A 15515-nucleotide genomic window follows, 5' to 3' on the forward strand; every position below is an offset into this window, starting at 1 on the left:
GGAATTGAAGCACCAAGAGATTAAATAACTTGCCAAAGGTCGCACAGGGAGACTGTGACAGAGTTGGGAATTAAACTCAGTCTTCCAGAGCCCTAACAAGAAGCCATGCATCTGTCCTCGCATGAACTCGACCAGGTGAAGAATGAAGACGAGAAGAGAGGAGGACGAGGGAGGTTGGTAACATTCCTAGGTGCTGGAGTAATGCAGGCATTTCCAACTGCTGCACTGACAGTCGCTTCATGAAGCATGAGAGGAGAAATGTACAGGAGAATAAATATCTTCTCTCTGCTGGTATTTCCTCCACAGAGCCATCAATTAGTAATTCCATAGAGAAACTTACTATTAGTCCAGAGATAGGAGAGTGGCTGGGAATGACATCCGGAGGGGGAGAAATTGAGCATTCCTGTTGAGATGGACAGTCAAGCCCACACACCCAGGCAACGTTTTAAGCCAGCTCTCACTTGTGGAATTGCTTAGATGAAATCCATGCACACTCTGATATGATTGGTTATGTTGTTGGCTGGGGTTGAAGGGAATTTGCAGAGGCCAAATGTTGTCGATTATTCCCCTCTTGCCTCTCAAGTGAATAAAAGTGTCAGAAGAGATTAGCTACTGTGCGCTATGCTACACGTACAATGCACATTTCGCTCCCATGGTCTTGTGGGAAATGGCTAAGAGTCATGGTGGAAACAGAAAAGTGCTGGGAAACTTTACCTTAGACATTGGATTTAGCACCAGCAGTGAAGGAAACCAATCCTGGTGTATTTAAATAGTACCTGGATCATCTCCATGCATATTACAGGCTCCAACTGGGTGCAGGGGAGGGTTGTGGGGCTCCAGGATCTTCTCCCCCCTCCCCCTCCGCCCCGCCCAACCCGCACAAGGGCCAACTACAAAGCAGTGTCCATGCTTGGGCATGTACAACACCCTAAAGGGGTCAGAGAAGAACAGGGAAGAGGACCAAAGCTGCTCCAGCCAACACTAGTGACCAAGTTGTAAATATAAAGCTGAAATTCACTTTTCCCTCCCCCCAAAAACCAGGCCAAGCACAGGAACCGAGGAATGGAGAGTCAGGGCCAATAGGCTAGCAGCTGCAGTCTAGGCAGACATTGGCTTCCCAAAGGTCCCCTGACGTGGAGTTTGTTGTGATGGTGTGAGCTCAATGTTACAGAGGTCTGGATGTGAAGCTTGCATCCAAAAGGAGATAAGTAGAATTGGTTAAAATACAAGATAACGTTTTCATCTCCAAATGCAAAAATTGATTAAAAAAAAAAAAGTCCATCAAAATTTCACGGTTGACCAGTTGTTCTCACATCTTTCTGGGGAAAAATCTGCTCCCAGCCGCAGCTGCTTTGCAGCCCGCCAGCGGCAGCCTAGAACTTCACAGAACTCCAAAGCTGTTAGCCTGCATAACAAAGAGATGACACTCTCCCTCGGCCAGGGACCTCTGCCCAAGTTTACCCAGGAGGTGTCAGCTGTTCTTTAACGGATGTTCTCCACAGTTCAGTAATGTCCACAAAGAGCAGCAGCTGACATTACAAGATAAACGGTCCATCTAGCCAAGCTCTAAAATGACTGGAGCGTTTTTCAGGCACCTCAACAACAGCAGCCCAAGCGATTCTGTGCTGGGAAGGAATTTCAACTGTGGCACCATATTGGGTAGGGAGACAGTAAATCTGAATTCAGTCTCTTTATTGGATTTGATAGGCAAAATATGGATTAAAGGACAGACTTATGTCTGCAAAGGATAAACTGGTTCTTCAGTTTTCTTCTCTGCAGACATCAACTTTACCTCAGAAGGTAACCGTTCATGCATAAAATTACTAAAAGAGACCATCTATCTGACAAATGTCTGTTCCCTAATAATTTATACCACTTGATCTATTTTCAAAGGTTAGCCTTACATTTAAATTACAGTTCTGAATAAGGTCAGCCTGCTACTTAAAGATAAATTTACTCCACCTCCTCATGTTGCACTGTTGTGTTTGGATAATGATGTTTTTCAATCCCACGTTCTCGCCCCTTTCAGTAATGATGTCCCAAACTGCCATCCGTGACCTGACCTGCCTGCACCATACTGCAATCTCCTCTTCTTTTGGACTCCCTGTCACTCAAACAGCATTAGTGTCTCCGAGTTACAATTTTTTCCATGCTTTTAGTGGATGATGAGGTAACGCCCAGAGCCCTCGGAGAATGGATGAAATAAATTATGCACCAAGGCCAGAAAGACCTCTGAGTTTTGTCTCGCTAGGTGAGATAACACATTGCATAACCAACATCATTAAGTCCATTTAATTAAAGAATAATTTGTGTTGCTCCTTTCGATGAGTAAAGCCATAAAATGTCAATGTTTAAAGTGGAGATGCTAGTGCAACATTCAAGCATTTAAAAGCTACCCAGGAGAAGCTCATTGTAAATATACCTGGTAACACAAAGTTCACACTGTTTATGCATGGAGGCATTTTTCTGGTGGTAATTTCATATAACGGAAATCGTTTGGAAAATTACTGGATGGCAGAAGACTTTTTGAAAATGCCTGCTGTGAGTATTTTCCCCCACTCTTATAACTGGACAACTCTTCACTTGGTGTTCTGCATCTTTTTTCATCTGTCCAGGGAGCACCTCTGTGTTTTTAAGGGAGGAAAGGGGTTTTTTTCAAAGAAGGTATGTGATATGCACATAGGTTAATGCACGAGTCTTTCACCGCTGAAGTTTGAGGCACAGGTGAAAACAAGCGTGGTGATTTCATCCTATAGGCCCTTTGTCCACATCACAAATGCACACAATTCTGCATGACTGGTGGTTTCTACTTTGAGATAAGGTGCTGTCTGAGAGAAAGGCTTTAGTCTGTGTCCCTGCTGCAACAGTTGGCATAGAATAACCAGCCTGCACCAAAGAGGTGCCCCCTCTCAGACAGATACAGTATCAAAACCTGGATATACTATTAAAAATAGCATCCAGAGGCCCATCATGGAGGATTCTCCATCACTGACCACTGGATGTTTTTCTAAAAGCTCCGCCCAAGGAATTATTATAGGGAAGTCCCAGGGCCTGTGGTCTACAGAAGGTCAGACTAGACTATCACAGTGGTCCCTTCCGGTCCTGGAATCCATGAATTCTATGACCTGCCTCTCTTCCACACAAAAGCGTTTGGCCCTCCCTTTGTTACTCTCCCTTGCAATCTTGGGTTGTAGGCGTTGCCTCAGGCTGACAAAAAGTGCTGCTCCATTCCTTCAGCAGCCCTGTGTCAATGTAGACAGGTACGAATAAAAATATTCCCCCAAGGGATAATTTGGGTGAATTGAAGCAACTAATTTGATGCCTTTTGCTGTTCCCAATACTTGGATAATTCCTGCAAATGGAGGGTGCGCGATGGCTTGACACATGTTTAAAGCTTGTGGCTGGCTGGTTTCTTTAGTGTCCAGAAGCCTATTTACACTGCTGTTCGTTTGATTAAAAAAAAAAATTACCTTTATGCTGTTGGACTGTGGATTGTTCGTTTTGCATCGGCCATCACGAGTGACTAAATAGCCTGGTGCTATTCTTCTCTATACAAGAACTGAGAAAACTCCCCTGCTGCCCACGTAAAGCATTCTCCTGTAGGGTTTGCCAAAAAACTGCGCTGAACGTCCCAGCATACACGATCCTATCTGAAAGACAGATCCAGTTTAGGATTTGGCCAACAACAGCGGCCAGAGGAGCTGATTGGTCTGAACCGATTCTCATTCAGGGCTGTAACTAGTAGGTGAGTGGAATGGGTACCATCACAACGAATCCATCCATTATCAGGAATCAATGGAACTTAATAATGTTTGCAGTGGTGATCAATGCAAACCAGAGATTCTGCCAAATCATCTGGAGGAAGTTCAGGCACTAGCAACTCATGGAAGAGAAGGGGAAGGGGGAGAAGAGCTTGGAAATACGAAGACTAATGGGATGAAATTGAGAATGGAGAAATTTAGCTTGCATATCAGGACGAACTGTCTAGGAGTGAGATCTAGTAGACTGGGAAATAGTCTCCTTCAGAAAGTGGAGGAAGCTGTGCAAGGGGAAGTACTTAATCCCACCTGGAGACCCTCCTGAAGGGATGAATTAAAGAAACAACTATGGGAAGCAGGAAAAGAAAAGTTCTCAGGAGGTCAGTTTGATGTAGGCGGCTGGGAATGTGTCTTAGTGCTGCAATTTAAGGATTCTTGAGAACACAGATACTTTAATTACATGGGCAGGAGCTCCCCCTGCCATTTCTCCTCACTCCATGTGAAGAATTTGGGTGACACCTCTTCTTGTAGAAATCTATCCCCACATTGGGGAAGTGATGCCTGGCACACAGACTGCTGAGATGGACAGCCACCCAAAGGCTAGGTAACCTTAGCAGGATGTCCAGAGGCGAGTCACTTGGGCTAAGCACAGATTCTGGACCAGAGGTTTCGACTCCTCCATGCCATGGTAAGTTTGTGAAAATCTGCATTCCTTGAAGTTCATCTGTGGACTGTTGTTAGAAGATTTTTGTTTGGTTTTGGTCAACAAATTGCCCTTTTAATAACATCCAGATTTCTGAATTTATTTAATCAAGAGCAGGACTCATCAACGAGCTCACAGAAATCTCATTAAATTGAGAAAGCACAAATAACTTAGGCAAAGTACTAGGAAATATCCAAGGAACTAATAAGCACTGATTGCCGGTGGGAGGGAACAAGGGGGATTTCTGTATTTTGACTATTGCTATTTTTCTTCTATTAGGTGAGATTTCCACCTTCAGAACAAAATTCTTCATCTCGATCTCTCCAAAAATTCTGGACCCTCGCCCCATCCCCAAAGCCAATGTGTGAATTGACTAGTCGTAGAAACTATTCTCTCGGTTGCATTTAGCATCCCATCTCTGACCCCATTATATCTGCAGCTATTCAAGCCCATTTCACATAAAACCTTCTCTGCACTGACAGGTGTTTGTCAAAACCCTGTGATACACCAGCGTCTAGCCGGCCACATAGCTTTCTCTCCCAATGTGCCCCCTTCCATTGCTTCATGTGACATACCAAGTGCAATATCAGTTTGTTTCTCTGAGGATATTTGATGTGACTGGTTTAGCCACTTCACCTCCAAAAGATACCATTTCATCAATGACCAACCATCCAAAACACCAGAGGGATTTTCAGCCTTCCTGATCTATGACAGGGGGATGAGAAGAGACACGATGCACGTAAATGTCACGTGTGTGTCCTTGGCTGAGTGGTTACTGCCCGGGTACATTACTGAGCATCTAACAAATCTGCAGATAGAACCTTGGAAGTGAACTCTCTGCAACAGATTGTCCATCCATGAGCCTGCCGTACACCAATGGGGTTTTCCACAGTGGATGGAGAGATTTACTGCTGTGGTAGGACGAAGGAGTAGTCATCACTAAATATACACACACAGCCACAGAAATGAGTTGTGTATTAAATCGCATACTGATCTGTTGTCTTGTACAGTATTTTTTTGCAAGCTGTAATCTTCCCTAATGGTTTTTCAGTCCCCTGGACATGTAGACAACGGAGGTTTGATTATAAGCATCTACACAAAATAAGCTAGCCCATCTTATCTGAAAATTCCTGTCCCTGGGCACCAGTGGCACCCTACAACAGTGTGACAATGTCTCTCAAGATGAACCTTCTGCTTCCATTGGCATCTGTCCACATTAATGTTGTCAGCATTAGAGCACTTGATGAGGGAAGGGGGGGGGGGGTGAGGGCACAAGCCGCAAAAGAGCAGGACTGCTATAAAGACAAGCCTTGAATCTTGATGTTGCTTTGTGCCTTCACCTAGAACCAGGGCATGCAACCAGTGAGCTGGAAAGAAAGAGCATTGATGCAAGAAGGATGCTCCTCTCCCGGGCCTCAGATATGGAAGCAACCATCCCTTAGCACAGACTTATCTGAATCTGCAGCCTGGTGTCTCCAGAGCAAATGACAGATTCTGGCCAGAAGAATTTGCCCTCCCTACTCGTTATAACTGGCTTTCTGCTATCCAAGGATACTGCTAGAGTCCATTTTGGGGGCAATGGGAAGGAAAATTGAATTAGACTTTTTAAAGGGTTTGCTAATGAATTATTCAAACTACATTTTAAAGGGCTGAGTTTTCGATTAAACACCAGCACAGGCTTCATTAACCACTCACCTGTGACTTACACAAGAAACGTCAAAATGCTACTTTACCGTTCTTAACTACCTTTCTTCCTGTCTCTGTCTTAGAGTTTTGTACTGCACCCGGCATGGCATCCAAACAGATCTTCCCCATTCATTGGCTTGGCAATAGCAAAGTCCTTAGCAGACTTCCAGGAGGGTCTGGCTTTTCTCCCTTCGAGATGGATGCTTCATTGTACATTAAGTGGGATGCAAAAGAACTAATGTATTTCAGCCCATCTCAGTATTCAAGAATCTTAACAAGTTTTGGAAGAGATATCAAACCTCATGCTCCAGGGCTCTAACTACTAGGGACGAAAAGGCTTCGTGCACCTTCCTCTGAAGCACCTCATGCCAACCACTGTCAGAGACAGGATACTAGAGCAGGTGGAACAAAGCCCTCATCCAATCTGGGAATTCCTATGTTTGTGTGTGAGCACCGATGACTGTCTGATAGTATAGAGCCTAGCATATTGGTGGTACTTAAATTATAACGATGGGTGAGATCAGTTAAGCTGCGGCTCCATCTCCCCATGGGAACCGGTGCAAACCCCATAACTGGAGACACGGAAGTCTGGGAGTCAGCAAAGCTCATGGGTATAGTTGACTGTAGGGTCAATGTTGCACTAGGCCCCAGGGGAGAGGGATAAGCACAAGATGTGACAAGAGTAAGAGAGTTTCTAAGAGACCAGGTTGCTGGGCCTACAGGTTGCAGAGTCCTAGAAAGTAGAGATGGGGAAAATCCACTAGTAGAGCTGCCGGGATTTTTTTTAATAGTTTTTTAATGGAAAATACCAATTTGTTGTTGAAACAGCAACTTTTCACGGAAAAGGGTCACATCCCAGGTGAGCGCTATAACTACCTGGACAGTCTGAGACACGTGAGACTTTTGCTCTTGTTTTCCACAAAAGAAATTAGAGAGGTCTCGGTTTTATCCCAGTGTGGAACGGGAAAGTTTCTGAAATCTTGAAAATGCCATGCTGCTCAGCGGGAGGTGGTATTATTTGTTTTCAGTAAATGCCAGCAGCGTTCATCACTCTACAACATACAGAGTCAGCTGTGGCCACTGCTCAAAGCAGCTTATATTCCCAATTAGACACATAGGGCACTGGGTGACTAGATAAAAGGCCGATTTCAAAGCAGTACAATTTAAACAAACAGAACAAAACCAAAACACCGCTCTATGGCTGGTGGGTTAGTATTGGAAGATTCTGCGGCAGAAGTGTCTTTGATGGAGGGATTTGTCTCACTTGAAGTCCCCTGTGTCTTACTGGAAATGAGTTTAAGAGTCAACAAGGATTCCACCATGCGCAGATTTCCACAGAAGATTGCACTTACTAGTTCGGTTTTCACCCCACTGCAGCACATGTTCACTTTAAAGCTCGTAAAGTTCCTTAGATAGCCATGTGTAACGGAAGACTTCATACCCAGAGCTACAGAATAGAACAGAAGGTGGCAGAGGGCAGAAAACGGAATCTCCCTTGGCCCTGTTTATAAAGCCAATGGGTGAGTCTTGCCGAGCGTGTTTGATCTGTGTATGTTTACAGTGGCGGCAGCAGATAAGGTCTCTTGTGAGTTCTTAGCTGGTTTAGCGTGTGTTTTAGATACTTGAGAATTTAGCATCCTGCTCCCTCCCCACTCCCGGAGAGGAGTCACGGAGCACACAGGACACCTTAATGCTGCTGTAAATACCAAAGGAAGCTGAAGACACTGACTAAAATGGAAACTATTTTTCCCTCCCCGCAACCAAAAGTTTAAAAAAGATGCTACAGAAAACTGTGTCTGCAACCAAGAGGCAACGTGTCTGCTATCTGATCCTGTGTCCAGCTATCAGGTCTCCTGGGTAATATTCCCGCCTGTGTCACTGATTCACTGTTTAACCAAAATCAACACCCAGATGTCTAACGGTAGACGGTACCTAAAGAAGATGGCTGATTTTCATAGATGCTGAGTCCCTGCAGCTCCCACGGAGGTCCTCAGCATCTCTGATAATCAGCCCACTTATTATAGTACCCGTGGCTTATGTTTCCATCATCATGTGCATCAGTTGCCTCAGTTTCCCTTGCTTCCTGGGTAGTTTAGCCCTCTGGCCAAACCAAAAACTGTCAGGGTAATGGCAGTCCCAGTAGAACATTCTTCACTGAGCTCTTGGGGCCACTGACTTCTCTCGGGGATCTGTCAGGCCATTGCTTTCTTCCAGGTTCTCACAGCAACAGCCCCCAGGGATCCCTAAGAGACACAGGGAAGCTCACACCCTCCTTCTTCTGTGAATTCCAGCCCCGGGACCTAAGTAACGGAGAGGTTGGCCTGTTCCCGAACTGTGCCCACTTCCCCTAGTTGTAGGACTGCCTTAAACTGTGCCCTGCCCCTGGGTACCCCAGGAAACTCTCATTACCAGCCTCCTAGGAGAGACCCTGAGCTCCTGCTGTCTCCCCACAGCCAGCTCCTGGCTGCGGAGGGAAAGGCGATCTCTCAAAATGCCAACTCCAGTCCCAGGTAAGTGACAGAAACCCCAATTTTCTCCTCCTCGATTCGCAGTTTTAATTCCCAAAGTCACCTTGGGGTCATACCCTCCTGCCCCAAGCTATGATTGGGAAGGGATTCGGCCAGTTCTGCACACAATAATCAGATGCTATGGAGAGGCGTGTGGTATGATACACAGGCAGGCAGACACAGGAGGTAATTTATAATAGTCCTCTGCTTCTCGTAAGAGCCCGGTGCAAACTATCCTAGTTATGTTAACCACGCTATCCCAGGCAGGACACTGACCGATTTCTCTGAAGTATGCCATCTCGCACTACCTAACCAAAGCCCCTGATTTTAGGATTAAAGTGATTAGTGGTATTTGAATGGAGTGAGGCTACCGGAGAAAATGAAGCAAATCATCCTGGGCCAAGTACCGAGGGTTTTACTTAATCCATATTCAGCAAGTGGAGGAAAAACTGAAGGCCAAATCCTGGCCAGCCTATAAATGGGCATAGAAGGGAGCAACTCCAGCTCTTGTGCCTTTGTCCAGGGAGTGGCCAGAATCCTGATGGGAAGCGTTGCTCCTTCTCCTTCTTCACACTAGGTCCCTGAAAGGGTGCACGGAGAAGCAAGGCCATAGCGTCAGCTGACTGGGATGAGGGCGGTCTAGCCTAGTGGTCGGAGCAGGCATTGGGAACCAAGGACGAGGGTCAGAGCCAGAGGTCAGGAACTGGAGCGAGTAGAGTAACAGGCAAGAAGGGGTGCAAGGCAGGAGCCGGACAGAGGGTGCAAGGGTAGGTGCAAGGCGAGGCAGGAGCAGACACAGTGGTGAGCATGAGCATTGAGAAGCCACGGAGCTGCTGCTGGCTTAAGAGCTGGGCGCCGGCCCACTGGCCTCTGCAGCCACTCAGGTGGGGGTGGCCAATCAGGCAGCCTGCGGCAGGCCAGCTGTACTAATGAGGCTGCCTGGAGATTAGCTTTGCTGCAGACCCATAGGCCCACCCCTTTTTGCCCCCCTCAGGGGAAATGGCTGAGCAAGGAAGTGGCAATAGGGTGCAGCAGGTGAGTCTGCTGGGAGACCTTGGGAGGAATTCTGTCGGCATCAGCCAGATCTCTTCCTGGGGACTTTGGCTACAGAGCCCACCTTCACGGCTCCCGAGGCCAGAGACGGCAGCAACTAGCCTGGAGCGAGGAGCCCAGCACAGGGCCTCTGCTTTTAATGGTCTCCTTTTAATTCCCATGTAATCTTTAATGTCATTGTGATATCAGAGGGACCATCCAGCCTCATCATCATCTAAGCCAGAGAGAGGCTGAATGTGATGCAGGGGCTCATGGTGCATAGAGCACCCCTGAAAAGAGCTGATGTGCAAGATGTAGAAAGTCAAATCCCGAAGCTCTGGCAATCTATCCTCCATCAGTCAGAAACAGGCATCGGCACCTGTGTCTGCTCAAGCATTACCTGGTGAATAATTGATGGACTTCCTTGTGTTACTTTATTCAAATGGGTCTTTGACGTTTCTGATTCCCCGTGGCGGTGGTATAAAAAAAAAATTGGCATGTCCTGGTATTCTTGAGGATCAAGAGTTGATAACAGCAACTTTGATCAAAAAAGAGTTCACAATGGCAACAAAGAACAAAAAGAAGAGTGAAAGAAAAAACAACGGCGACTCAGAGCAGCTGTGGGTGCTAGACAGACACTTCCTTTACATTGCGCTGTCAGAAAGCAAAAGCATATTGTGGCAGGCTGTAGTTTACCTATGTGCAAGCACAATCATCTGAGGCTCGGAGGGACTAATTATGAAAATATGATTATAATGGATTAGTAATTCTGTCAATCAGAGACACGCATCTGGTAACAAAAAAGCAACGGGTGAAAATGCCACAAGACAGGAGAATTCAATGCTGTGGGTTATACCAAATGCCTGTCTCTTGGGGAAAGGGAGGGAGTTGAGCTGTGGTTGGGGAGGGTGGCAGGTATATTATAATAAGAAAACATGCATCAGTTGTGACGTTCAGGAAAGGATTAAAAAACAGCTGTGAATCCATAGATAGCTCCTTGGACCACATGGAAAAGAGAAGTTTTCAAACAGCACTAAAAGATTCCAGGCTTTTGGAGTAAATCAATATTGGAGATGGGACGTGAACTTCTGTTGCTTACCAAAAGGCAGGAAAAGGGGAAGTTTCTTGTAACAAACAAGGAAAGTTTGTTACAATTTAAACTTCACATTCCAGAACCAAAGTGCAAGAAATGCTTGGAAAGACAGGATGATTTGGGACATTAAAAGCACATACTCAGAGGATATTTTTAACAAAATAAATAATTTTTTTCTCAAGGTGGTTTACAATAATCTCTTGCAAGCTTAAAATTGAAATCTGAACCTGATTTTCCTCTCTTTCAAACACACCACTGGTTTTATTGTAAGGTTGCCCAGGAGTGTGGGGCCATCAGCACCATGTAGTTACAGTAGGGTTGTTGGGAAGGAGAGTTTGGGGACTGCCACTTACTTTCTTTTTAATGTTAAAAGACTACTATTTATTCTGAAGAAGAGACACACAAAGAATTGCAAGTATTTTGAGTTACATTCCCTTGCTTTATAGAACTTTGCCCTACTAACTTTGCAAGTCTCTCGCTGGTTGATGGGTTAGTTCATTTTATTGCACCATTCCTGATTTGCTTGGTAGCAGGGACAATGCATGCATTTATGGGTGATCTTGGAAAGCAAACATTCCTCGCTAGGTATCAGGGATGGAGTGAAGGAGAGGGTCCCTCCTGACAACCTCACTGAGAAGCTGCTTGAAGGAAGTACTTCATCAACAGCACCACAGAAGCGAGACAGAGACTTGCTCACAAAGGAGACAGGGAGCTGGCCAGGTCCTGGACCCCAAGCAAACTGCATTATTCCTGCGGTGGACAAATGCCACCACACTCCGGTGCGGATCTACAAAGATACCTGAGCATCTGAGGATGCTGGATGTCTGCATGAATGATCAGTTGGGAATTCCGACTAGGTTGAAGGATGAGCCCTATGGATTTTCAAAACAAACTCATCCCCCACAACTGGGGGGTGCAAGTTTTCAAGAGCTCAGCTCCAAATGAGGCTCCAAAGTAAATGTCACCAGGAGAGCAGGTAGGTGTGGAGCATTTCTGAAAATCTGGCCAAACAGTATCTTCTACCGCCCAAGCTATTTCCTCCTGGATTAGCAGTGAAGGTCTCATATCTGACCTGCAGCTTGACCCCAATGTTATGATAATCTGTGTTTATCTTGAACAGAGGCTTCTGAGTAGTGGATTCATACACAGGAACATCTCTATAGAAATGGGATGCCCCTTAAAAGTGTAGGGGCATCCCAGGAAGCCAGGAAAATCAGCTCCTTTTTGTGATGTCATTCCTACTCAGAGGAGGGAGATGATAGAGGAACCATGTGGGGACAGCAAGTGACAATGCTGGAAAGTAGTGGCAGCAGCAACCAGAATTGATCATTCGAGGGTCTAAGAGGACACCCCAAACAGACAGACACTGCTGACAGTACTTACATTAGGGGCCAGACTGTGCATTGCACACTCTGCCTATTCTACATTACACCAGAAACACAAAGCTTCAAGAATTCTCCTTAGGCTTGAGGAGTAATTGTCCCCAGTGTTTGCCTTTATGGAACACACTACAGAGACATGCCCAGATACATGATCAATAATTTACACTGCCTTCAGATTGCCAGTGAGTTGGAATCTGGCACCAGCCAAGCATTGATTTTCAGGGTTGCACATTTCCCTGTGAAGGACTTCAATAGGTTCAGTGAAGTCGTTTAGAATTAGATACCTCATTCTTAACATGAATGCACCTGTAATAACTGCTGATGAGTTATAAAACAACAACTTTGCATTTCATTTTATTAGGCTGTATCATTTCTGATGCCGTGGTGGCGTCTACGTGCTACAGGACAAAACTGTTATTGGATCCTATTTGACATGATGCCAGGTGGAAGCTGATCCAGACACTTCCGGTATGGGGCTCCAGGGGACGGGGATGGGGAACTCTGAGCATCACAGAACTCCCCACCCACCACTATTGCCACTTAAACAGGCCAACTGAACCTTCGCTACAATACCTCATATACAAACATACGCATTGCCACAATGGACCATTTAGTCTAGTCTCTTGTTTCTGACAATGGCCGATACTAGATAGGTCAGAGGAAGGCGTAAGAAACCTCTAGGTGGACAACTATGGAATAACCTCTGATAACCAAGCCCCTGAGATTGAGGTGCCTCACTATGAATATAAGGAGTCTAACTTTAGACAACCAAGTCTGAAGTATTGATCTACGTGATGTGCTCAGGGTTACAAAAGCCAGTGGCAGAGCTAGGACTAGAAGAGAGGAATCTTGACTCCCAGTCCCTTCTTCCACTGACAATAGGCTTCATGCCGAACAGTGTCGAATTTCTTAAGCAAATCCCAGACCGTAGAAATGATGCAGCAGCAAGATGTGCAGTAGAATCGCCTCTCCCCCCTGAAGACTTTGGAGGAGGATATAAAAGTGGTTAGTAGAAGTGATGCTGGTCTCAGGCACATCGCCACTTACACGGGCCTGCTGAACGGACACTTCAACATACTGCAGGCAGGGGCTAAAGAGATTGTTTCCATGTATTGAGGGGCAGAGGCAGGATAGCTGTGATGAAAGAGGACTATTTTCAGAAGGACATAAAGCAACCATCAGAGAATAGTCTTACTGTACTGATACATCATCGATCCAAAGACTTCAGCCACTTGATATGAGAAAGAGACCTAGAGCACGGCAGAAAAATTCCTCCAGCTATAAGTTCACAAATACCAGCCAGTGAGTTGATTAGTAAGGTAGATATTAGGGTGCAATGGATTTTGGTCTTATACAACACATTTCATGCTCAAGGCAGAGACAGCTAAAACAGTGCTTTGTAGAGTCGTGAGTTAGACACTGGAAATTCACTGTGTAGACAAATGCAGTAGTCATTATGTAGCCTTAGATATAAGAACTTGAGTTAGAGAGGGACAGAATGCTCTCTCTGACTCTTCAAATCCTACCTGGACATCTGTAAGAGATGAAAGGTCTTCGGTTTAAGGCTGCAGCTAAATGTTGGCGCCTTCATCCGTGCCGCACTCGAGGATCTAGAATGTGATACGGTGTCTTCAGGATATGGCCCAATTACAACAGTAAACACACGTGGCTCTTTCGGTCTTCAAAGCCCATTGAAGTCAATAGGAGTCTTGCACTTGACTTCAGAGGGCTTTGGATCAGACCCAGCACGATTATCCTCATTCTATTGTGTCCTACTCGCACGGTACAATGGAACTATTCGCAGGGTTGGCATTTATTCAGATTCAGCATGCACAGTGAAGGCCTCCCCAATGAATGCTGGCAATAAACCTAACAACAATGCAGCTGAGTGCCAGTGCCAGGCCTACAGCAGGGCTCCGCAGCAGCAGTGATAAGATTATTCATAATGGCATTAAAGGTGTAATTACGTCAACGGTTCTAGGAAAAGCCAGTCTGAAAAACAGTCTGATCTTTGAATGTCTTAAAGGAAAACTGCAATGTAACATAAAAGAGAGCTTAATTGCTTCATCGCATTACAGAATAAAGTAAGCCACTGAAAATTACGTATTAAATATTATAAAAGGAAAATATTTAAAAATCAAAGGCTACATCCTAACCAACCTCCTTGCTTTCTTGTACCTTAACTGTTTCTATCCTACCCGTCATATTTGTCCTCCAAATTGTTGCAGGTTTGATTATATAACCAGCATGTTTATCATTTTTTAAACACTTCCCCACAATTAAGGGTCTCTGCTACCATCCTTTCAAAGGATGGTTGCTGCTGGTAATTGAAAAGAACAAGTGTAACAACTGTTTATTACCACTGTGAAATGTAACTGGGCTGTTACATACTGGAATTCAGATTTTGTTGTCCAAATGCCTGTTGAGCCGTGCTTAGAAAGTTGCAAGTGGGACTATTCAGGGAGTGAATTACTACTCATCGAGAGCACACGCGGTAGATTCTGGCTCACCACTGAGCGAGGGAAGGGAAACGAAAGATTTTATTGGAAACATTTTATTTCCGGTTAGAAGCTCCAGAAAATCAGTCTTTGTGAAGCTCCGGTAGCTAATGTCTTCCAGTCTAAGGCAGTGAGTGGGCATAGCTTGAAACAGATAGCTTTAAAAAAAAATAGCTGCAAATTGGACTGCCTGGGAAGATTATACCCTGAATCCTATGACCGTAAACCAGCAAAGGCAAACATGTGAAAATGAGGAGTCCATGTTTAAAACATGGGCTACAAATACAGGAGGATCAGGGAGACTGAGAACGTGCCATTGAAAAACAGGAGGGTTTGTTTGTCCCATGAAATGGTTACAATTTTTTACAATTTAATTTGTATCCAAAGATAGCCCAAGTCCAAGCCTACATAAACAATGCACACAACCCACCAAAACTGTGCATCCAAATTAGGCAAACACAGATTTTTTTTATCCTTGAGTCTAGGCTTTTGAAGCTTTGGAAAATCAGGCCCTCTAAAGACTCCAGGTACAATCTATTATATATTCTGGGCAATCATTCTCTCAGTTCAAACGGGGCTCTAATCCTCCTACTTTCTTTCTAGAAATGGAAGAGGTTTTGGGTGTAGCACAAGTCTCATCAGCACATCATCCCTGCAGAGCAAGCATCAGTATAGGGGGTCGTCAAGTATTTTTGGTCAAGATCCAAATTTCTTGGTCAAGGTATAGTCAAGGTCCAGACTCCAGAGAAACTTTTTACACACCGCAATAGCAATAATGATAGTAAATAAATACAAAGATTTTGCAGTCTGTTCAAAAGCATCTGGCGGGCCGGATTTGGCCCGTGGTCTGCCTATT

The sequence above is a fragment of the Malaclemys terrapin genome, chromosome 8 (assembly GCF_027887155.1).
Source record: "Malaclemys terrapin pileata isolate rMalTer1 chromosome 8, rMalTer1.hap1, whole genome shotgun sequence".
Taxonomy (NCBI): Eukaryota; Metazoa; Chordata; order Testudines; family Emydidae; genus Malaclemys; species Malaclemys terrapin.